This window comes from Oncorhynchus mykiss, chromosome 17 (assembly GCF_057628025.1).
Source record: "Oncorhynchus mykiss isolate SJ-2025 chromosome 17, ASM5762802v1, whole genome shotgun sequence".
Classification (NCBI taxonomy): Eukaryota; Metazoa; Chordata; class Actinopteri; order Salmoniformes; family Salmonidae; genus Oncorhynchus; species Oncorhynchus mykiss.
Genome location: NC_143038.1, coordinates 59740736 through 59766740, shown reverse-complemented (window position 1 = coordinate 59766740; position 26005 = coordinate 59740736). Strand labels below are relative to the sequence as shown.

Genomic DNA, 26005 nt, shown 5'->3' with positions numbered 1-26005 from the left:
AAGAGATAATGTAGAACTTAGGAGGAAGACTGCTATGCTTAACACTTACAGTGTGGGAGTTAAGCAGTAGCTCACATCTCATTATTTCTCCTCAAATGAATACGTGGAACTCTGGTGTTCATGCAAATCAGAATGTGGGCTTACACTAATGTAGATGGAACAAGGTGCCTATATACTGGTGTTCTTAATTCATCATATATCTAATAAACAAAGACTATTTTTGTTTTCTTATGCTTACTTCTGCTTCATTTGGATGCTTCATCAGAATACTCCAGGCTGTAACGCTACAAAGACACAAGGAAATCAATGCCTACTTGATTATGCAGCAAAATATCCAGGTTTTATTATTGTCTGTGTCCAACGATGATCAGCTGTATTGTATTTGCAGCAACAGCTGACCCTTAAAATAAGAATCTGTAGAGTTTCATTTAGCCCCCCTGGAGGAGCAGACAATATGCAGGGTGCTCCAGTGAACTCTGTCCCCCTCCTCTCTCCTCTCTCTGGGTGCAGTGTGTCAGTGAGTTCCTACAGGGGAGATCTCCATCTCCAGAGCTGTAAAAATGACTGTGATCCTGCCATTGACAGGCAGAGGGGAATAATCCAAACAACCAATACATTCACGTCTCAGGGCTTTTGATGGCTCCAGCTGTGTTCAAAGAATCTTTCTGGTAAATAACCTGAGAGAGCAACACTATTTAGACTGGGGCAGCCTCTACTCTGTATGGCTCTTGTGGTGGCTATGGCTTTGCAAGCAAAGAGGTGGAGCTATCCTCGTTGTGATCCACCTCGGCCCAATGTCTATTCATGTGCCCTACAAGCACTGCATTTTTTTATGTCAAATAATAATTCACTCTTCTCTGTAAGTCTTAAATAGTTGTTCAAAGTATTGACCCAAATGGTATTCTTGAATTTGGATGGTTTCACTCCCTCCCAATACTATGTCCATTATCATGCTATGTTAAGAAATGAGCTTGGTCAGAACATGTCCAACATTATGAAGGGGTGTGGTTTTGACTTTAGTGGAGAACCAGGTGTTATCTTGGCCAGAGGGTGTGGCTAGCAGCTTTTACAAGTGATCCCAGAAGGATAGGGCTGAGAAGAAGACCTCTCAAATATCCTTACCTCAGTGCCAAGATTACCAGGCCAGTGATGTTATGGGCTATAGGCAGTAATGTTAAATACAATTTCAGTTTAGTGATATGTATATTAAGTAATTGATTACAATGATGCTATTGGATCTTGCATGCAAAAAACAAACTGGATAGTGTTGCCTCAGCTCTTGTATTTACATTGGATGTCTGTTGGATCTCAGCCCTTATTTATGTTTTGGAAGATGGGCCCAATTGGAACTGTCATAAAGCATATTCTCAGAGCATTATTAAAAGGCAATCGCCGTAGTGGAGTTTTCCCCTCCTTAGGAAAACTGTGGGAGCATAGATTGGTAAAAGGCAGATAATGTATGTGTGAGATTGATCAGTGAGTAGCGACCCCATTATCTCCAGAGATGTTAATTATACTGTGCTCAGCTTGCATGTCAAAAGCCAGATAATTGAAGAAGGTAAAAGATGTCCCACACTTTATTTATGCTTTCACTTTGAGGCTGGCGGCAGATATCCTCTCCTCTTTCTTTGCTTTGCTCTCTCTCTCTCTCTCTCTCTCTCTCTCTCTCGCTCTCGCTCTCGCTCTCGCTCTCTCTTCCTCTCTCTGTTTCTCTCTTTCCCTCTCTTCATTTTTAGGCCCATTTATTTATTGTCAGTAATATTAGACTGTCAAATATTATCATTTTGCAGAGGTGTTATTCATCATCATCACCACTGTGCACGCCCTTTGCATTGCCTAGATTGTCTATGGTTTCTGGTGGTCTGTCCGTCCATCCGTCTCTGTCTGTCTGTCTGTCTGTCTGTCTGTCTGTCTGTGTGGAACAGCAGTGGGCCTGACTGTGAGCCCTGCAGGAAGGAGGACAGCATTATGCAGTACAGTCATAATCCCTGGGTTTAGTCCTCTGGAGTAACCACAGACCCTCCAGTTGAGACATTACTTCTCTCCTGTTGTCAATAGTCCCTTAATCACACTATTATTCATACACGTTTGTCATCTCTGAAAAAACTAGAGGTATACTGTCTTTTAAAGCTGTGATGTAAAGGAAAGTATGGATCTCCCCACCTCATGGTGGTCATTTGTTGACCTGTGTGATTTGGCTTGATTGTGTATCTGTTTGTTATATTAAAATTGGCCAACTGAGGATACCAATACTTAGGGGGGTTGGGAAAACATAGAGATAGGCTAACCATACATGAATGCTTAAGTATGGTATCAGTGCAAACTAGAAAGATGAGATTTAAAAATACTTTGTTGTTGACTGGCTTTACTGCCTTTCTCCAGTTACCCAGACAACTATCTACCGAAAGTGGTCTTTACAAATGCATTGAGGTGAGTGTCAACTGACATTTTTTTAAAATACTTTTGTTATTTCTGTTGTTTATGTTTCGAGTGTCATTCCCCTGCCGGAACCGCTCTCAGAACTTTGTATCTCTGACTTCGTTTCACAACAAAATGAAACCCTGCGAAGGGACTTTTTTACTAAAGTATTTTTTCAGCACCTAGCCTGCTGATAGAGGTAACATCAAAACAGTATTTCCTGTGGTTTGAGTTGTGGTGTCTCTTTGTGTGCTGCAATCCATGTGTCTGTGTACACTAACAACAGACGCACTTACAAGTGTTTTCTCTTCAAGCATTTGTGTGCTCACCACATTCTCTCTGTTGACCAGACTGCATCTTATCAAACTCTCTCTGTGACACCTCCAGAGCAATTACATGATCTGATCATGTTCATACTACTGAAATAAACAATAGCCATATTTAGTCTGCCGGGACTATGCCTTGAATTGATTTCATAACATTGCTTACATATGATTCTGCAATGTGTGAGGTTCCTTCAATTCCTTTAACATTTTGTAGTATTTATGTGGGTATTCCCCATCACAGAATCCGATTGAATCTGATTGGATCTAAGCTGCAGGACAGGAGAGTGATCTATCCATGATGCTGCTGTATAGATGGGTTGGCTGAAACTTCACGAAAACCATGTGCGTGTTGTTATGATTCTGGATGGCCAGATTGCTATAGAGAATGACAAGAAACTGCCATGTGGGGAATCATAAGTGTCTCGTTTCATCTTGCACTTGATACCATGTCTTGTTTTTAGGTGTTTTGACTGATTTCATGTTAATGCTAATATGGCTTCAATTTGCTAGCTAGCTAAACAACAATTGTAATTATGTATTTGAGAGACAACAAGTGCTCATTATGCAAATGTATATATTTTTTTCAAGAAACGTTAGAGACAAAATATAGCTTCCATGCTGTCAACAATCTGAGCCAACCCTATCTGTTTTGCCCCATAGTTGCGCACACGTAGGGCTGTTGCGGTGGCCGTTTTACCGCCACACCGGTGGTCACGAGTCATGAAGGCAGTTATATTCCACGTGACTTTTTAGCCTGTTTAGGCTTCTCCAAGCTCTGATGCTACTGATGGCCATTGGTAGCCTACCAAACTTGCTAACTGCCTGGTACTCAGCACTCTATTGTCCCTCTAATCACACTGACATCAATGCAAATGTTATCGAATATCGAATCAAACACTTAATGAGAGCCCGTGAGCTCATGTTCCGCAACATTTTTATAGGCTATGCAGTTGTGTGAAAAAAACTGAGTGATGGCCTCTACTAAAATGAGGAGGATCCACTCAGCTTTATATAGGAAAAGGGGATACCTAGTCAGTTGTACAACTGAATTGTGACTTCCGCATGTAACCCAACCCCTCTGAATCAGAGAGGTGCGGAGGGCTGCCATAATTGACATCCACATCTTCGGCGCCCGGCGAACAGTGGGTTAACTTCTTACGGCTGAAATCCCGTTAACGGGATCGATTTTCACAGCCAGTGAAAGTGCAGGGCGCCAAATTCAAATCCAAATTCAAATCAAATCATCAAATCAAATTATATAGCCCTTCGTACATCAGCTAATTTCTCAAAGTGCTGTACAGAAACCCAGCCTAAAACCCAAAACAGCAAGCAATGCAGGTGTAGAAGCACGGTGGCTAGGAAAAACTCCCTAGAAAGGCCAAAACCTAGGAAGAAACCTAGAGAGGAACCAGGCTATGTGGCCAGTCCTCTTCTGGCTGTGCCGGGTGGAGATTATAACAGAACATGGCCAAGATGTTCAAATGTTCATAAATGACCAGCATGGTCAAATAAAAATAAGGCAGAACAGTTTAAACTGGAGCAGCAGCATGGCCAGGTGGACTGGGGACAGCAAGGAGTCATCATGTCAGGTAGTCCTGGGGCATGGTCCTAGGGCTCAGGTCTTCCGAGAGAGAGAAAGCGATAATTAGAGAGAGCACACTTAAATTCAATTCACACAGGATACCGAATAGGACAGGAGATTCACAAGGCGTGAGCACTAGGTCCAGACGAAAAGTCCAAAAAGTTATTTTAGAGTTCGTAGAAACATTTCAAATGATGTATAGAATCAATCTTTAGGATGTTTTTATCATAAATCTTCAATAATGTTCCAACCGGACAATTCCTTTGTCTTTAGAAATGAAAGGGAACGCAGCTCGTTTTCACGGCCACGCGCGAGACTTAGCTCATGGAATTCTGCCAGACCCCTTAGTCAAACAGCTCTTATTCACTCCCCCTTCATATTAGAAGCCTGAAACAAGGTTCTAAAGACTGTTGACATCTAGTGGAAGCCATTTACACTGTATCTTGGATAGGCAAAGACTAGAAAACCTACAAACCTCAGATTCCCACTTCCTGGTTGGATTTTTTCTCAGGTTTTTGCCTGCCATATGAGTTCTGTTATACTCACATACATCATCCAAGCAGTTTTAGAAACTTCAGAGTGTTTTCTATCCAAATCTACTATATCTACTCTATATATGTGCATATATTAGCAACTGGGCCTGAGTAGCAGGCAGTTTACTCTGGGCACCTTATTCATCCAAGCTACTCAATACTGCCCCCAGCCATAAGAAGTTAACTGCCTTGCTCAGGAGCAGAACAACAGATTTTTACAGTATTTTTTCACGCTGCACCTGTTTCGAGACAGGTTGCAGCGTGTCCATTCTAAATCAAAACAAATTTCACACATATATTATTTAGTATATGTAAAGACAAGATCAAATTAGGAATAGTCTGATGGGTGACATTATTAGCCTATCACTTGTAAATTATATATTATCACTTGTGAATGATGCCCAGCATAAGAAACTGACTGTTTTTGCCACTTTTTCTAATCATAGTTGCGCACACCTTATGTAGCCTAGCCCATAGGCCTACAGTGGGGCAAAAAAGTATTTAGTCAGCCACCAATTGTGCAAGTTCTCCCACTTAAAAAGATGAGAGAGGCCTGTAATTTTCATCATAGGTACACTTCAAATATGACAGACAAAATTAGGAAAAAAATCCAGAAAATAACATTGTAGGATTTTTTATGAATTTATTTGCAAATTATGGTGGAAAATAAGTATTTGGTCACCTACAAACAAGCAAGATTTCTGGCTCTCACAGACCTGTAACTTCTTCTTTAAGAGGCTCCTCTGTCCTCCACTCGTTACCTGTATTAATGGCACCTGTTTGAACTTGTTATCAGTATAAAAGACACCTGTCCACAACCTCAAACAGTCACACTCCAAACTCCACTATGGCCAAGACCAAAGAGCTGTCAAAGGACACCAGAACCAAAATTGTAGACCTGCACCAGGCTGGGAAGACTGAATCTGCAATAGGTATAGTATAGTTATTTGGCCACTTTAGTTGTGATACAAACCATATCAAAACATATACAGTGGGGCAAAAAATATTTGTGTCATTCTCAAAACTTTTGGCCATGACTGTAGATTGACATAGGCTAGTGCTTTTGCTGTTCATAAGGCCTACTCATCTTGTTGGCTGACGAAAAGTAAATGTGTTCAGTTCTTCCAATATCTTCAATATGCACCTCGTAATTGGATAAGAACGCGCGCAATTGCGTCCCCGATGTGTCTGTCTTCACTTGTAGCCTGTGAGAAAGACCCGATTGATCACATGACGGAGAGCCATGTGAGTGTGAATCACTTTGGATTGCTCAGCATACTCAGAGAGAAGGGCACAGTGCAACACTCCAGGCAAAAGACATAGATTTTTTTTAGGGTGCATTACGGCCACAAATTGTGAACGAGAGACTTTTGGAGTGTGTACAGCCTGCGCAAAAAACCTAAGCACAATATTATTCAAACTATATAATAATATAAAATAATGCCATGGAATTAGAAGCAAATATTGTCTACTAAATGAACTAGTGTAGCCCACAGCCATTTGGCATAGCCACATCAGGACCTAACAAAACAACAAGTCAGAGTATGCTATTCTTTTCTTCTGAATTAGACTACATTTTCTTCATAACATGCTTCTTTAGGCCTGTCTAAAATAAATAATGGATTTATTGTGAAGGTGTAGGCTATATTATATGGATTTTTTTATACTTTTTTAAATGGCTTGTAGGCTTTGTGTGGAAGCGAGGAGATGCTAAATGTGCTTATGTTAATTAATGGTCAATTACCATGAGACCGACAGTTATTTGCTTGACAATTACCGTCTGTAGAAATGTTGTGATCTCGTCCGTTTTGATGCTAAACAACCAACCCGACTGACTATGCACCTTGCTTTACCCCTTCTGTGTTGTCATGGTGCCTGGGAGGCGTGCCCCCGGGGGAGTGGATGGGCAGTGGTCATCGTCCACCTCGGGCTGATGGACAGATGCTGCCTGTGGTTGATTTAGTGCATCACCTGGTGGACACGTTTTAGAATGATCCCATCTGATCGGAGATGGAGCTGGCTTTGGGAGAGCTCCACTGACTCCACACCATACAGGGTTCTACCACATAGGGCTTGTATGGACCTCAACTCCGTATTCTATGGCCTGCCAATCTGCCACAGTGGAATCTGTATGTTTTACTGTCAGTCTTCTCTTTACTCATTTAGGAGAGATTGGTTAGCATTAGCACACATAGTTCATGAGAGAGAGAGGTGGAGTGAAAGAGAAAAGAGAGAGAGATGGACTAATTAAGAAAAGAGAGAAAGAGAGAGAGAGATGGAGTGAAAGAGAAAAGAGAGAGAAAGGGAAACAATGACAGAGACAGAAAAAGAGAGAAATTCATTTTTTTTTGCATAGCTGGTGAAGTGAAGGGGGGGCGGGGGGTGATAGAGAGTTAGCGGACGTGGAGACTGGAGGCCAGAAATATTGTAGACTGCTCCCTTTCCCGACAGGAAACCCAGGACAGAGACAGAACAGGGCCAGAGTTACAGACCAAGTCTCTGACGTCACCTTCCTGGGGTTTAGAGGGAGAAGGTCTTTTTCACACACTACACTTTTTAATCAGTATGTCATAAACTAGTTCCTAGGGCAGAGTTTCTCAAACTTTTGTGGCAGGGGACCCCTTTTGTGATAGCAAAAGCAAATTCGTCAGGGACCCCCTCATGGTCATAACACAACTCGAGTGAGATAAAAATAGCATATAAGGAGATTTACTATGACTTTGGCAGGGCATGGCCGGATGATCCATGTCTCGGGCCCTGGGTAGGAAAACCTTTTGAGTTTAAGCTTATTTCCTGCAATTCTACACATTTTGTCATGGGGCAGAGAGCCTTTTTGTTATTGCAGCTTTAAAGCTAAAATCTTGCAATTCTACACATTTTGGCACAAGGTAGAGAAAAAATTCTTGAATTACAGTGCATTCATACAACAACCCCACCAAAAAAGGGAAATACTGACTTGAAACATGTATAAGTATTGACTTGAAACATGTATAATTGGTGGAGTACAATGGATACCAATATCCCTGTGAGCCTCCCAGGCATATGTTGTCCAGGGTTAAGACCATAAATTGTAGAATAAAGGAGTTATATGTAATATTGTTGTATTGTAATGTCAGAAAATGTCTTTAATAAATCTTTATCTATATATCTTATAGTGAAATTATAGTTTTTCACAAAAAATTATCCCCCAAAAATGTGAATGGTCACAAACAAACTTGCATTCTAATGATGCAGATTTCATTTTTATTCAACCTTTATTTTATTAGGGAGTCATACTGAGACCAAGGTCTCTTTTACTGAAATTACATAAAATACACACATACATTTTTTTTTATCGTAAAGTCTTCTAAAACAGGAAATATCTTGTTGTCAAATTGTCTGGGGCTGAGAAATTTCTACATGTTTAACGCTTGCCGATTGCTGGCCCCAGTCAATTTGACAGCAAGAAATTGTATTTTGTTGACCAATAAGAAGGCTGCACCATTAGGATGCAATTTCATGTGTGCTCAATAAAAAATGTTTGGGAAAAAATATTGTGAAACACTAACATTCCACTATTACTGTAAATACATTAAGGACATTTTCAGAAATTACAATGCAAACATATTACTTATAGCACCGTATTGTTATATTATTACATTGCAATGTATAAATTGTATGAATTACACCCTAAATCAAATCAAATCAAATGTTTTTGGCCGCATACACAGATTTGCAGATGTTATCGCAGGTGCAGTGAAATGCTTGTGTTTCTAGCTCTAATAGTTCAGTAATACCTGACAATACACATGAAAACAAAATATACACATAATCCAGAAAAATTAAGAAATTAAGAAATATCAGAACGATGAATGTCAGAGACCGGAATGTAAATAAATATATGCAGTACCAGTCAAAAGTGTGGACACACCTACTCATTCAAGGGTTTTTCTTTATTTTTTACTATTTTCTACATTGTAAAATAATAGTGAAGACATCAAAACTATGAAATAACACATATGGAGTCATGTAGTAACCAAAAAAGTGTTAAACAAATCTAAAATATTTGAGATTCTTCTTCTTCTTGCACACTCTTGGCATTCTCTCAACCATCTTCATCTGGAATGCTTTTCCAACAGTATTGAAGGAGTTCCCACATATGCTGAGCTCTTGTTGGCTGCTTTTCCTTCACTCTGCGGATTAACTCATCCAAAAACATCTCACTTGGGTTGAGGTCGGGTGATTGTGGAGGCCAGGTCATCTGATGCAGCACTCCATCATTCTCATTGGTCAAATAGCCCTATCACAGCCTGGAGGTGTGCTGGGTCATTGTCCTAGTGAAAAAAAATGACAGTCCCACTAAGCGCATACCAGATGGGATGGCGTATCGCTGCAGAATGCTGTGTTAGCCATGCTGGTTAAGTGTGCCTTGAATTGTAAATAAATAACTGACAGTGTCACCAGCAAAGCACCCCCACACAATCACACCTCCTCCTCCATGCTTCACGGTGGTAACAACACATGCAGAGATCATCCATTAATCTCTTCTACGTCTCACAAAGACACTACGTTTGGAACAAAAAATCTCAAATTTGGACTCATCAGACCAAAGGACAGATTTCCATTGGTCTAATGTCCAATGCTCGTGTTTCTTGGCCCAAGAAAGTCTCTTCTTATTATTGGTGTCCTTTAGTAGTGGTTTCTTTGCAGAAATTTGACCATGAAGGCCTGATTCACGCACGTCTCACGTCTCCTCTCAACAGTTGATGTTAAAATGTGTCTGTAACATGAACTCTGTGAAGCTTTTATTTGGGCTGCAATTTCTGAGGCTGGTAACTCTAATAAACTTGTCTTCTGCAGCCGAGGTAACTTTGGGTCTTCCTTTCATATCGCTGTCCTAATGAGAGCCAGTTTCATCATAGCACTTGATGGTTTTTGCGACTGCACTTGAAATACTTGAAAAGTTCTTGAAATTTTCCAGATTGACTGACCTTCATGTCTTAAAGTAATGATGGTCTGTCATTTCTCTTTGCTTTTTTGAGCTGTTCTTGCCGTAATATGGACTTGATCTTTTACCAAATAGGGCTAGCTTCTGTATACCAACCCTACCTTGTCACAACACAACTGATTGGCTCAAACGCATTAAGAAGGGAAGAAATTCCACAAATTAACTTGTTAACAAGGCACACCTGTTAATTGAAATGCATTCCAGGTGACTACCTCATGAAGCTGGTTGAGAGAATGTCAAGAGTGTGCAAAGCTGTCATCAAGGGAAAGTTTGACTACTTTGAAGAATCTCAAATATAAAATATATTTTGATTTATTTAACACTTTTTTGGCTACTACATGATTCCATGTGTTATTTCATAGTTGAGATGTCTTCACTATTATTCTACAATGTAGAACATAGTAAAAAAAAATAAAGAAAAACCCTTGAATGACTAGATGTGTCCAAACTCTTCACTGGTACTGTATGTTCACTTGAGGTTGGAACTCTACATACACTTAGGTTGGGGTCATTAAAACATTTTCAACCACCCCACAAATTTCTTGTAAACAAACTATAGTTTTGGTAAGTCGGACATCTATTTTGTGCATGACACTTGTCCTTTTTCCAACAATTGTTTACAGACAGATTATTTCACTTATCATTCACTGTATCACAATTCCAGTGGGTTTACATACACTAAGTTGACTATGCCTTTAAACAGCTTTGAAAAATCCAGATAATGATTTCATGGCTTTAGAAGCTTCTGATAGGCTAATTGACATCATTTGAGTCAATTGGAGGTGTACCTGTGGATGTATTTCAAAGTCTACCTTCAAACTCATTGCCTCTTTGCTTGACATCATGGGGAAATCAACAGAAATCAGCCAAGACCTCAGAATTTGTTTTGTAGAACTCCACAAGTCTTGTTCATCCTTGGGAGCAATTTCCAAACACCTGAAGGTACCACGTTCATCTGTACAAACAATTGTGCGCGAGTATATACACCATGGGACCATGCAGCAGTCATACCGCTCAGGAAGGAGACGCGTTCTGTCTCCTAGAGATGAACGTACTTTGTTGTGAAAAGTTCAACTCATTCCCAGAACAACAGCAAAGGACCTTGCGAAGAAAGGTATCTATCCACAGAAAAACAAGTCCTATATCACCATAGCCTGAAAGGCCGCTCAGCAAGGAAGAAGCCACTGCTCCAAAACCACTATAAAAAAGCCAGACTACGGTTTGCAACTGCACATGGGGACAAAGATCTTACTTTTTGGAGACATGTCCTGTTGTCTGCTGAAACAAACGTAGAACTGTTTGGCCATAATGACCATTGTTATGTTTGGAGGAATTGAGGGCCTTGGCAGAGTGGTGCCAGGAAAATAACCTCTCCCTCATCGCCCCTAAGACCCTCTTTTACAGATGCACCATTGAGAGCATCCTGTCAGGCTGTATCATCGCCTGGTCTGGCAACTGCACCACCCACAACCGCAGGGCTCTTCAGCCCCACTGGGTGCTGTCAGCCCAACGCATCACCGGGAGCACACTGCCTGCCCTTTAGGACATGTACAGCACCCAGTGTTAAAGGAAGGCCAAGAAGATCATCAAGGACCTCAGCCACCTGAGCCACGGCTTGTTCACCCCGCTATCATCCAGAAGGCGAGTTCAGTACAGGTGCATCAAAGCTGGGACCAAAAAAACGTAAAAACAGCTTCTACCTCGAGGCCATCAGACTGTTAAATAGCCCTCACTAGTCGGCCTCCACCCAGTGCCCTGCCCTGAACTTAGTCACTGGCACTAGCTGGCTACCACTCAACCCTGTACCTTAGAGGCTGCTGCCCTATTTAAAAAAATATATATTTTACCTTTATTTAACTAGGCAAGTCAGTTAAGAACAAATTCTTATTTTCAATGACGGCCTAGGAACAGTGGGTTAACTGCCTGTTCAGGGGCAGAACGACAGATTTGTACCTTGTAAGCTGGTCACTAATAATTTAACACTGGTCACTTTAATAATGTTTACATACTCTTTTACCCATTTAATATGTGTACATACCTGTATTCTAGTCAATACTGTATTCTATCCACATACTGTCCATAATGTCTATACATCCCATCACATGTATATACTGTATACAGTGCATTCGAAAAGTATTCAGACCCCTTCACTTTTTCCACATTTTGTTACATTACAGCCAATACCCCATAATGACAAAGCGAAAACAGTTTTTATAAATGTTGGCACATTTATAAAACAAAGAACAGAAATACCTTATTTACATAACTATTCAGACCCTTTGCTATGAGACTCGAAATTGAGTTCTTTTGACACTGTGCTAACAAACCTTCAAACAAGCTTCAGCGCCATACCACACTCCTTCTGTGGCCTCCAACTGCTTTTAAATGCTAGTAAAACTAAGTGCAGGCTCTTCAACTGATTGCTGCCTGCACCCGCACGTCCGACTAGTATCACTACTCTGGACGGTTCTGACCTAGAATATGTGGACAACTACAAATACCTAGGTGTCTGGTTAGGCTGTAAACTCTCCTTCCAGACTGACATTAAGCATCTCCAATCCAAAATTAAATCTAGAATCGGCTTCCTATTTCGCAACAAAGCCTCCTTCACTCATGCTGCCAAAACATACCCTCGTAAAACTGACTATCCTACCGATCCTTGATTTCAGCGATGTCAATTACAAAATAGACTCCAACACTCTACTCAGCTAACTGGATGTAGTCTATCACAGTGCCATCCGTTTTGTCACCAAAGCCCCATATACTACCCACCACTGCTACCTGTATGCTCTCGTTGGCTGGCCCTCACTACATATCGCCAAACCCAATGGCTCCAGGTCATCTATAAGTCTTTGCTAGGTAAAGCCCCGCCTTATCTCAGCTTACTGGTCACCATAGCAACCCCCACCCGTAGCACGTGCTCCAACAGGTATACTGCACTGGTCATCCCCAAAGCCAACACTTCCTTTCGCCGCCTTTCCTTACAGTTCTCTGCTGCCAGTGACTGGAACGAATTGCAAAAATCTCTGAAGCTGGAGTCTTATATCTCCCTCTCTAACTTTAAGCATCAGCTGTCAGAGCAGCTCACCAATCACTGTACCTGTACACAGCCAATCTGTAAATAGCACACCCAACTACCTCATCCCCATTTTATTACTTCCCCTCTTGCTCTCTTGCTCCCCAGTATCTCTACTTGCACATCATCATCTGCACATTTATCACTCCAATATTAATTGTAATTATTTAGCCTCTATGGCCTATTTATTGCCTACATCCCTAGTCCTCTACATTTGCACACACTGTACATAAATAAAAACATATTTATTTTCTATTGTGTTATTGACTGTATGTTTATTTATGTGTAACTCCGTTGTTGTTTTTGTCGAACTGCTTTGCTTTATCTTGGCAAGGTTGTAAGGTCGCAGTTGTAAATGAGAACTTGTTCTCAACTGGCCTACCCGGTTATATAAAGGTGAAATAAAAAAAATAAAAAATAAAATGTAGTAACCCAATAAGTGTTAAAAGATCAAAATATATTTTATATTTGAAATTCTTCAAAATAGCCAACCTTTGCCTTGATGACAGCTTTGCACACTATTGGCTCCCGAGTGGCACAGCGGTCTAAGGCACTGCATCTCTGTGCAAGCATTGACACTACAGTCCCTGGTTTGATTCCAGGCTGTATTATATATTGCCGTGATTGGGAGTCCCATTGGCCGATGCACAATTGTCCCAGCCGGGGTAGTCCGTCATTGTAAATAAGAATTGGTTCTTAACTGACTTGCCTAGTTAAAAAAATAAACAATAACATATTAGTAAAAAAACTAATTCTGTCAACTAGCTTCATGAGGTGGTCATCTGGAATGCATTTAAATTAACAGGTGTGCTTTGTTAAAAGTTATTTTGTCTAATTTTTTTCCTTCTCAATGTATTTGAGCCAATCAGTTGTGTTGTGACAAGGTAGGGTTGGTATTCAGAAGATAGCACTAATTGGTAGAAGACCCAGTTCATATTATGGCAAGAACAGCTCAAATAGGCAAAGAGAAATGACAGTCCATTGTTACTTTAAGACATGAAGGTCAGTCAATCTGGAAAATTTCAAGGACTTTTCAAATTTCTTTAAGTGCAGTCGCAAAAACCATCAAGTGCTTTGATGAAACTGTCTCTCATGAGGACTGCCACAGGAAAGGAAAACCCAGAGTTACCTCTGCTGCAGAGGATAAGTTCATTAGAGTTACCAGCCTCAGAAATTGCAGCCCTAATAAATGCTTCAAGTAAGCATTCAAGTAACAGACACATCTCAACATCAACTGTTCAGAGGAGACTGCTTGAATCAGGCATTCATGGTTAAATTGCTGCAAATAAATCACTACTAAAGGACACAAATAAGAGGAAGAGATTTGCTTGGGCCACGAAATACGAGCAATTTTAATTTTAATTTTTTTATTTCACCTTTATTTAACCAGGTAGGCTAGTTGAGAACAAGTTCTCATTTACAACTGCGACCTGGCCAAGATAAAGCATAGCAGTGTGAACAGACAACACATGGAGTAAACTATTAACAAGTCAATAACACAGTAGAGTCTATATACATTGTGTGCAAAAGGCATGAGGAGGTAGGCGAATAATTACAATTTTGCAGATTAACACTGGAGTGATAAATGATCAGATGGTCACGTACAGGTAGAGATATTGGTGTGCAAAAGAGCAGAAAAGTAAATAAATAAAAACAGTATGGGGATGAGGTAGGTAAAAATGGGTGGGCTATTTACTGATAGACTATGTACAGCTGCAGCGATCGGTTAGCTGCTCAGATAGCAGATGTTTGAAGTTGGTGAGGGAGATAAAAGTCTCCAACTTCAGCGATTTTTGCAATTCGTTCCAGACACAGGCAGCGGAGAACTGGAACGAAAGGCGGCCAAATGAGGTGTTGGCTTTAGGGATGATCAGTGAGATACACCTGCTGGAGCGCGTGCTACGGGTGGGTGTTGCCATCGTGACTAGTGAACTGAGATAAGGCGGAGCTTTACCTAGCATGGACTTGTAGATGACCTGGAGCCAGTGGGTCTGGCGACAAATATGTAGCGAGGGCCAGCCGACTAGAGCATACAGGTCGCAGTGGTGGGTGGTATAAGGTGCTTTAGTGACAAAACGGATGGCACTGTGATAAACTGCATCCAGTTTGCTGAGTAGAGTGTTGGAAGCAATTTTGTAGATGACATCGCCGAAGTCGAGGATCGGTAGGATAGTCAGTTTTACTAGGGTAAGTTTGGCGGCGTGAGTGAAGGAGGCTTTGTTGCGGAATAGAAAACCGACTCTAGATTTGATTTTCGATTGGAGATGTTTGATATGAGTCTGGAAGGAGAGTTTACAGTCTAGCCAGACACCTAGGTACTTATAGATGTCCACATATTCAAGGTCGGAACCATCCAGGGTGGTGATGCTAGTCAGGCGTGCGGGTGCAGGCAGCGAACGGTTGAAAAGCATGCATTTGGTTTGACTAGCGTTTAAGAGCAGATGGAGGCCACGGAAGGAGTGTTGTATGGCATTGAAGCTCGTTTGGAGGTTAGATAGCACAGTGTCCAAGGACGGGCCGGAAGTATATAGAATGGTGTCGTCTGCGTAGAGGTGGATCAGGGAATCGCCCGCAGCAACAGCAACATCATTGATATATACAGAGAAAAGAGTCGGCCCAAGAATTGAGCCCTGTGGCACCCCCATAGAGACTGCCAGAGGTCCGGACAGCATGCCCTCCGATTTGACACACTGAACTCTGTCTGCAAAGTAGTTGGTGAACCAGGCAAGGCAGTCATCAGAAAAACCGAGGCTACTGAGTCTGCCGATAAGAATATGGTGATTGACAGAGTCGAAAGCCTTGGCATGGTCGATGAAGACGGCTGCACAATACTGTCTTTTATCGATGGCGGTTATGATATCGTTTAGTACCTTGAGCGTGGCTGAGGACATTAGACTGGTGGAAATCTGTCCTTTGGTCAAAACAAATAATGATAATAAATTATAATGCTAATATATTTTGAGATCTGGCTGCTGACCGCCTGCGGTACCTCCACTGATCCCCCTTTGAGAACCCCTGTCAAAGGCCACAGTGTTAAAGTTGCAATATGCAGAATTCACTCCACCATTTCCAATTGCTAAAATTCTAATAGTTTGCCTAATTTCAGTTTACGTGACAAAACAAGTAAGTGTGAAGAATCATTGTACAATCTAAACCGCTGTGAAATGTATTTTCAATAACCAAAAATATTTTATTTCCAGCTGTTTGAAGCTGATGTGTAAAACCAAAAGTAGAACAGATTTACAGCGTCTTACGCTTTCAATGAGAATGACAGATCTATAACACACATTTCTATGTGAATTTGGTTGGGTTGCCTAAAACGTTACATATTGCAGCATTAACACTTAGCTAAAATCTTCAACATTTTCACATTTGAATCCTATTAAAATGCTGTGTGATTTTACTTCAGTTGTTTTGTTAGATCTCTGCGCTTCATAATGCCAGTGAGCAGTATTTCACAGTGGCAGTGTGGCTTTATCTGTGTGGAGGTCTGTACTTTAATGGGCTTTATTGATCTAAACAACGTAAGCGGTTGCGGTGATGTTATTAAGGTAGAGATAACTTCTGTTTTATTCCACTCCAACAATATATTAGCGTTTTATTGGTCTAAATAACTTTACCTTTCAGACAGTAATGCAGCAGTTAGTCACCCAGGCTCTTTATGTCTCCAGGATCTTCATAAAGCATCTCCCCTGGACATCCTGCTGTGGCGAGAGTGAAAAACCACAGGTTAAAAGGCATGCTGGGAAGTTTCAATGCCATCACCGTAAATTATCTCTTTTGAATACATAAATAAGAGCTGTGAATGGGAGCCATGGACCCCAACGCATTCTCTGTTTCACACATGCATGTACTGGTGAGAGTACTGAGTCCCAGTTTCCCTATGGTTCCCCATGGTTCCCCATGCTCAGAGGCACGGTGGCTCCACCATGTCGGCAGTAGCTCAGTGGTCTACCTTGTTAACACCCATATGTAGGAGTTATTATGAGTCTTAACACTTTTTTCTCCCTTTTGATCCTTGTGTCAGAATCTAATTGTGGGTACACTAACATCCTGACATATTTAACAGATCTTTTAGAGCTATTTGGTGTATAAAGTATGGGTATTGGTAGTGTTTTTCTTATTGGTTAAACTGTTCGTTGGTTGATTCTACAAACTTTTTAATGGACTATTGCAATATTTATTTCCTTTCAAGGGCACACTATATCCAATATTTATATGAAATAACGATCCCATTTATCAGGAAGCAAATTTTCAGGGGATTTTAATTTGCAGCTATTTAAAGCCTGGGTTTTGGTAATGAATTATTTTGTCATCTTGCCTCTGATGAGATTCATCTTTAATAACTGTAACAATTATTTTATTAAAAAAAGAAGCAATGCATTATGGCTATCTCGGCAAGGTCTCGAGCTGGAAAGAATTCTCATTAAGAGCATTACATTACCCCGTAGTGCTTTCATTTGGATGTCCCGCTGAAATGACATTACGTGTCAACAATGCTTGTGTTAGAAGTAAGCAGCCATATTTACAGAGGCTTTTTTCATTCGCCGGCTGACACTTGGAGATGTATTAAAAGAGATACTAATGCTCTATATCGGATTAAGTCATTTTAATGGGAAAACTGCAACAACCCAAAAAATACTTTTAACATAAAGTGAGGAATTGAGTTTTCTACCTCCTGGCTTTGATATTAGTTGTATGTTTTGGCACCAAGGTATGATTGTTTAACATTATGGTAATGATGCTTTTCTTAAAAAAAAGCTCTTACCCCCCACCCCCCCAATTAGATTTCTGTCAAAATTTGATGTATTTCCTAGAGTCATCCTAGGTTTATTCTATGGCATCATGGAGACATGTTGTGTTGTCTGATTTATCATGATTTGTTTTTGTCTGGCAAATGCTGGCTCAGGGTCGGTTGTCGTTAATGACATGGTTGTAATTGTTTGTCAGCTTGGTAATGTGTGATTTCCTATCTCCATGTGAAGTTGGGAGGTTTAAGATGGAAGGGTGGATGTTTTCAGGAAGACTTAGTGCTGTGATTTGTCACCAGCTAAATGTCTTGGAGAAGAGTTTTTACTCCCCCACATCGTTTTCTGCGGGGGTGGGTATCGTCATGATAATTTAGATACTGTATATCTCCTTCATATGCCATCACTGAACACACAGGAAGCCTAGTAAACTAGTAGTTCTCTCATCTTTAAACATGATAGTGAGTTTGTCCCACACAAGTGTTCTTGAGTGAAACTGGCTTTTTGGAGGAATGACAACTTGGTGATCTGATAAATATTGTGACAAGCAAGCAACAGAGACAAAACAGTTTGGAGAGAATGAATGGGTTTTGTGCCACTGTGTGTGTATCATATGTTTGTATCAGTGAAGGGATGCCCACCATGCAGACTTTCAAGAAGATATCTCCATTTCAAAGAAAGACAGAAGTGAAATCACCAAATGTTATGTAATCTTGTATTTTGGGTTTTTGGTAAGAATCATCACTTCCTTAAATGTATGATTTTTAATAGAAGCTATTTCACCATCTGATGAGGAGTGATATGTCAAATTTGCTCATAGTATAAGTGAAAGACCGCATGTGACCAGGTAGTTTGGGGTAAACCAGCAATCATATTTTCATCATGTTGTTATGGGGACCATGTAGCTATATACTGTGTAGAATACACTTGTTTCTGTTTTACCTGCATGTTGGTTTGGTAAGAGGCAGAGTCTAATGAGTTCTCACCAGGGAACAAGCCAAACAAAGGACATGAGTTAGTGTATGCAGATGTCTCCAGAGGTTGCTACTTATTGTCACAATTGCCCCCCCCCCCCCCCCCCCTTATCAATTCATGACTTTGTTGGTTATTCTGTCTGATTTTGCGCACATGAGTAGTGTAATCAACTAAATGTCGCTGCTGTCTTCTTCTTATTACCTGGGTGCTTAACACAGATTTTTTTCCTTCAAGGACAAATGGCGTACGAGAAGGCTGATCCCGTGTGAAGTCCCCGAGCTCTCGGCGAGCAGCAGTTCCTTTTTCAGCGCCAGCTGTTCTCTCAGATACACTGGGCTGCACTGAAATTCTCTTAATATAATTCTAGGGGCTCAGGAGAATAGCGCAAAACAAGCGTGCCAGAGAGGAGAGCGTTGCATTTTTCATCAGCAGGCCTCAACTCGCTGAGTTAGTGGGCAGCGCTCTCATTCATGAGCAGATGTTCAGCGCAGTTACACTCTGCAGTTAATGTGAACTTACTGGCCTCTCTGCCATCGGCTGCAAGGACGTTGGCAGCGACCTGGCATCTGAGAATTACTCCTGGTAAAAAGCACAGGCCAGGAAAGTGAAGCCGTGGCCTTTTTTAGCCACTACCCAGCCCAGAAGATGTAGCTGAAGCCAGAGAGTAGGAGAAGGCTCTGACAGGCTATCAATCTTAGGCCCGACAGTGATGAAACACTCTCTGCTGTTTGCTGTGGGAATAGCAGTGAAAATTCCTGAAGACAATTTCCACAAGTTTATCATTAATTTCTTATGACAGACTAAACATGAAACCCACACCACTTGGCAAGAGAATGCGCTGTGTGATAGGCTAGCACAGGAAGGTACAGGTCCCAGTTGTTAGTCAATGGTTAGGAGGGATATAGTGGTTTCAATACCCTTGAAAGAGGAAATTAATGTGAACCAGGCAGCTGCGAGAGGATAACTGTCTGTCTGTCTGGCCCTGGTTGGTTTATGGTAGAGCCCAGCTGGTGCTGTGGTCAGCCCGATGGTTCAGTCATCTGTTCTACCATGCCTCTCCAACTGCGTTTGATGTGGCTCTGTAGAGCTGTAATATCTCCCTAAAAACTCTGCAAAAGGCTCACTAAAGGATTACGTAAAGGCTTATTAATTTATCAGGATGAGTACGTGACTGAGTGTTTAGTAGGTAACATTCGGCTCGCCATGGGAGCAGTGTGAAAGTCATTGAGGTAAAGTTGTGGATGTGGGACTTTAATAGAAGAATGACAAGCACTTGTTTCTGCTGCTCATGGCTCATTCTCACTTTCTAATTGGTCGTTTTCAGGTTGGGTTTATGAGAGCAAAACTAATTAGTGTTTCTAAATTCAGCAGAAAAAAGTCAGTTGAGTTGATTGTTCTGGTTTCCTCTCCTGTGTCAGGCGCTCAACAATAAAATAAGACTCTAATCATTTTCAAATTGCTCGTATTTTTAAACCAGAGTTGAATGTCATTCTTGGTCTCCTGGCATTTTGTTTGGCAAGATCAGGGAACAGCGGTCGCCCTCTCGCCGTGCTCTCTTTGTGATTCGTGGGAAGTTTAGGATGGGGCTGGTGGAAAAACAATGCATGGTGTTTTAGGTGGGGTTGTTTTGCTTTGATTGTGAACGTCCTGCTGACAGAAGCAGGCTAGTAAGTTTACAGTAGCTCTGACATTCCCTGTTACCTTTATTCAGAGAGCTCCAGCTGCAGCGAGCCCTCAGGAAGCACCAGTGCTGAGCAGAGCAGGCCCATGGGCCGCTGGCCGCCGGGAGAGGGAGAGGGAGCCCTGTTTGAGTTGGCAAACAGTCCCCTCTCCTCTCGGGGAAGTTCTGCTGCATCTGCAGAAAAGCCAGTGGAGGGTGGCGGGTTGCTCTGACGAGACACATGGTGGTGACTCCAAGGGCAGGATGGGCTTTTTCCACCTCTCCTCCCTTTCAGGAAACACATTTAGCCTTTTCTTCCCTCCATGTTTGAAAAAGGATAGAAAGAGTGGATATGGCGGAGGGGAGGAGGTGGCGGAGGGGGCAGGGTTGTGTATGACAGAAGTCAGCCACAGGGGGTTGGTGTTAATCTGTGGCGTTTGTTTGAGATGGGGTACTGTGCAATGCTTCAACAAGCTATTTTGCTGTGTGTTCTCTGAGCCCTATTCTCTCTGCTGGGGTTTAATTTATATTGAATAAAAAAAAGTTTATTGGTCATTTTAACAACGTTCTGTTAAACTTACACTATTTTTATTTTTCCTTCCACAGCGGAGGGATTTGTCTTCAGAGGGCTGTAGTAATTAAGCAGAAGGAGCTGTGGATCTAGGGTTAGGGACGAACAGTGTTTAAATGCAATTAGAGCGCAGCTAGAATCAATTTGAACTCAATTACAGTTTTCTGAATGTGCCAATATTTGTTAAATCAGGGGAATTCTCGTTAGTGATGCTAAATATGTATCCAAAGATATTTAAAACATGGAAAGAAAAATAACCTCTGAGGAAAAATCTACTTAACGCAGCTTTAATGAAGAAGAATTGTTTGAAAGTGACCTCTCTATATACAGTGCCTTCAGAAAGTTTTCAGACCCTTTGACTCCACATTTTGTTACATTACAGTCTTATTCTACACACAATACCCCATAATGACAAAGTGAAAACAGGTTTTTAGACATTTTTGCAAATGTATTAAAAATAAATACCAGAAATACCGTATTTACATAAGTATTCAGACCCTTTGTATGAGACTCAAAATTGAGCTCAGGTGCATCCTGTTTCCATTGATCATCCTTGAGATGTTTCTACAACTTGATTGGAGTCCGCCTGTAGTAAATTCAATTGATTGGACATGATTTGGAAAGGCACACAGAGCTGTCTATATAAGGCCCCACAGCAAAAACCAAGCCATGAGGTCAAAGGAATTTTCCTTAGAGCTCCAAGACAGGATTGTGTGGAGGCACAGATCTGGGGAAGGGTACCAAAACATTTCTGCAGTCACGTCTGGATGAAACCTGGCACCATCAGTACAGTGAAGCATAGTGCTGGCAGCATCATGCTGTGGGGATGCTTTTCAGTGGCAGGGACTGGGAGACTAGTCAGGATCGAGGCAAAGATAAACGGAGAAATGTACAGAGAGATCCTTGATGAAAACCTGCTCCAGAGTGCTCAGGACCTCAGACTGGGGCGACGGTTCACCTTTCAACAGGACAATGACTCAAAGCACACAGCCAAGACAACGCAGGAGTGGCTTTGAGAAAAGTTTCTGAATGTCCAGAGCCTGGACTTGAACCCGATCGAACATTTCTGGAGAGACCTGAAAATAGCTGTGCAGCGACGCTCCCCATCCGACCTGACAGAACTTGAGAGGATCTGCAGAGAAGAATGGGAGAAACTTCCCAAGTACAGGTGTGCCAAGCTTGTAGCGTCATACCCAAGAAGACTCGAGGCTGTAACTGTGCTTCAAGAAAGTACTGGGTCTGAACACTTTTTGTTGCTTTGTCGTTATGGGGTACAGTGCCTTGCGAAAGTATTCGGCCCCCTTGAACTTTGCGACCTTTTGCCACATTTCAGGCTTCAAACATAAAGATATAAAACTGTATTTTTTTGTGAAGAATCAACAACAAGTGGGACACAATCATGAAGTGGAACGACATTTATTGGATATTTCAAACTTTTTTAACAAATCAAAAACTGAAAAATTGGGCATGCAAAATTATTCAGCCCCCTTAAGTTAATACTTTGTAGCGCCACCTTTTGCTGCGATTACAGCTGTAAGTCGCTTGGGGTATGTCTCTATCAGTTTTGCACATCGAGAGACTGAATTTTTTTCCCATTCCTCCTTGCAAAACAGCTCGAGCTCAGTGAGGTTGGATGGAGAGCATTTGTGAACAGCAGTATTCAGTTCTTTCCACAGATTCTCGATTGGATTCAGGTCTGGACTTTGACTTGGCCATTCTAACACCTGGATATGTTTATTTTTGAACCATTCCATTGTAGATTTTGCTTTATGTTTTGGATCATTGTCTTGTTGGAAGACAAATCTCCGTCCCAGTCTCAGGTCTTTTGCAGACTCCATCAGGTTTTCTTCCAGAATGGTCCTGTATTTGGCTCCATCCATCTTCCCATCAATTTTAACCATCTTCCCTGTCCCTGCTGAAGAAAAGCAGGCCCAAACCATGATGCTGCCACCACCATGTTTGACAGTGGGGATGGTGTGTTCAGTGTGATGAGCTGTGTTGCTTTTACGCCAAACATAACGTTTTGCATTGTTGCCAAAAAGTTCAATTTTGGTTTCATCTGACCAGAGCACCTTCTTCCACATGTTTGGTGTGTCTCCCAGGTGGCTTGTGGCAAACTTTAAACAACACTTTTTATGGATATCTTTAAGAAATGGCCTTCTTCTTGCCACTCTTCCATAAAGGCCAGATTTGTGCAATATACGACTGATTGTTATCCTATGGACAGAGTCTCCCACCTCAGCTGTAGATCTCTACAGTTCATCCAGAGTGATCATGGTCCTCTTAGCTGCATCTCTGATCAGTCTTCTCTTTGTATGAGCTGAAAGTTTAGAGGGACGGCCAGGTCTTGGTAGATTTGCAGTGGTCTGATACTCCTTCCATTTCAATATTATCGCTTGCACAGTGCTCCTTGGGATGTTTAAAGCTTGGGAAATCTTTTTGTATCCAAATCCGGCTTTAAACTTCTTCACAACAGTATCTCGGACCTGCCTGGTGTGTTCCTTGTTCTTCATTATGCTCTCTGCGCTTTTAACGGACCTCTGAGACTATCACAGTGCAGGTGCATTTATACGGAGACTTGATTACACACAGGTGGATTGTATTTATCATCATTAGTCATTTAGGTCAACATTGGATCATTCAGAGATCCTCACTGAACTTCTGGAGAGAGTTTGCTGCACTGAAAGTAAAGGGGCTGAATAATTTTGCACGCCCAATTTTTCAGTTTTTGATTTGTTAAAAAAGTTTGAAATATCCAATAAATGTCGTTCCACTTCATGATTGTGTCCCACTTGTTGTTGATTCTTCACAAAAAAATACAGTTTTATATCTTTATGTTTGAAGCCTGAAATATGGCAAAAGGTCGCAAAGTTCAAGGGGGCCGAATACTTTCGCAAGGCACTGTATTGTGTGTGGATTGATGATAACATTTTAATCCATTTTAGAATAAGGCTGTAACCTAAAAATATGTGGAAAAAGTCAAGGGGTCTGAATACTTTCCAAATGCACTCTTTCTCTCTCTCTCTCTCTCTCTCTCTCTCTCTCTCTCACACATACACATATCACACATACACAAATATTTGTTGATTCCCATTCAAATCCTATTTCCCTAACCTTTAACCTAACTTAACCTTAACCCTAAACCCCTAAACTTAACCCCTAATGCTAATTCTAACACTAATTGTAACCCTAAACTTTACCACTAAGCCTAACATGTTTTCTTGTAGGGACTGGTGAAATGTCCCCACTTGTCTGGACTTCTGGTCCCCACAAGGATAGTAAACACGCACACAAATACTGTAAATACTCTTTCACAATAATAGGGAGGTACCCAACAGGAATTAAATACTGTGTTTGTCATTTTTTGGATTGAAGGAGTGTCATAGATTTCATAATTTCCAACTGACAATAATATCTTCCTCTTTTTCTTCTTTTCACTTTTATTCCCCTCCATTCTCTCTCTCTCTCTCTCTCTCTCTCTCTCTCTCTCTCTCTCTCTCTCTCTCTCACTCTTTCTCTTTCTCGCTCTGTTCCACCTGCTGTGCCTTCCTCCAGCCTGGAGACTCCAGTGGTGACCCCCTGTGGAGACAGAGATCAAAGTAAGTGACTGGAGTCAGACCCCATTGACACAACCATACAGTAGAACCAGAGACAGACTCCTAATAGACATGACAGATCTATACTCAAATACTCCTATTAAATTGACTACATCGATGGACAAGTGTTTCCCTGTGAACAGTGTTTCCTTCTACCCTAAGAAAAAAAGGTGCTATCTAGAACCTAAAAGGGTTTTTCGGCTGTCCCCATATGAGAACCCGTTGAAGAACCCTTTTTGGTTTCAGGTAGAATCCTTTCCAAAGAGGCTATACATGCAACCCAAAAGGGTTTTTACATAGAACCAAAAAGGATTCTCCTATGGGGACAGCCAAATAACCCTTTTGGAACCCTTTTTTCTAAGAGTGGTGCATCCATAGTAAACCTGATGAAGATATATCTCAGAGAAATATAAAAATGCAAATGTTTACAGGGTCATCTGATGAAAAGGTCGCAAACGATAAATTTGATTTTGCATAATAACTGGTGCTGTTGTAAATGGATCACTTGGTCAGTTGCTTTTTTACTTTCAATGAAGCAGAAAGGATAGTGACAATGCATGATTAACATAGGTTCCAGATATCCCTTTAATCCACACAACCGTATAGTCACAGTTGTGACTGAATTCAAGGCAAAAACATGACCAGATCATATATTCAGGTTCATGTCTGCAACCCTCCTCGCACCATCTCTCAAGTCATTTACACTCTGTGTGGTGTATAAACACATTCAAAGCAAACAATGACCCAGAGCAGACTTCACACTGCAAAACTATTTCAAAGCACTGTAAACACTAAACATGGCTGACCTTCCTCCTGACCACACCACCAACACACAGAGGAGGCTCAGCCTTAAATCTGATGTTTGCATTAAGATTCATTTTGACCTTGACAAGACATGTTGTAGGTTACATGTATCTGTTCAGTCTCTGTCTGTTTTGGTTTGATATTTGTCAGGTTGTATTCTGTGACCATATGGACATGATCCTCAGTCGCTATGCATTTGATTTAACAGTTTGTCTCCCATTGGGCTTGATAGTGTTGTTGTTGAATTAGGGTATCAGACATTAGTTAAGAGCACTGGATAGCTCTTCTAGACCCAGTTACTGTCCCTCACTGCTGGGCAGAACTATACTGATTTATATGAGCTATACTGGTTTTTATGAACTATACTGGTTTAAATGAACTGTACTGGTTTATATGAACAATGAACTATACTGGTTTCTATGAACTATACTGGTTTCTATGAACTATGAACTATACTGGTTTATCTAAACTATACTGGTTTCTATGAACTATACTGGTTTATATTAGCTATACTGGTTTATATGAACTATACTGGTTTATATGCACTACTGGTTTATATGAACTATACTGGTTTATATGAACTATACTGGTTTACATGAACTATGAACTAAACTGGTTTATATGAACTATACTGGTTTATATGAGCTATACTAGTTTATATGAGCTATACTGGTTTATATGAGCTATACTGGTTTATATGAGCTATACTGGTTTATATGAGCTATGAAC

At 41.1% G+C, this 26005-nt stretch overlaps 1 protein-coding gene and 1 long non-coding RNA gene across 19 annotated transcripts in view; one reads left to right on the top strand and one right to left on the bottom strand.

The window, feature by feature from the left end:
- Window positions 1-26005, top strand: part of foxp1b (forkhead box P1b) — a 232673-nt gene that overhangs the window by 40196 nt on the left and 166472 nt on the right. For all 18 annotated transcript variants that reach the window (XM_090206154.1, XM_090206153.1, XM_090206144.1 and 15 more), the window contains one exon: window positions 24432-24475. The gene's annotated coding sequence lies outside the window, so the exon portion shown is untranslated. The remainder of the gene's footprint in view (window positions 1-24431; window positions 24476-26005) is intronic.
- Window positions 9052-16623, bottom strand: LOC149976100 (uncharacterized). Its single transcript, XR_016488045.1, has 2 exons — window positions 16543-16623; window positions 9052-9172 (listed from the first exon to the last, which is right to left on the bottom strand). It is a non-coding gene; the product is annotated as an uncharacterized LOC149976100 (long non-coding RNA).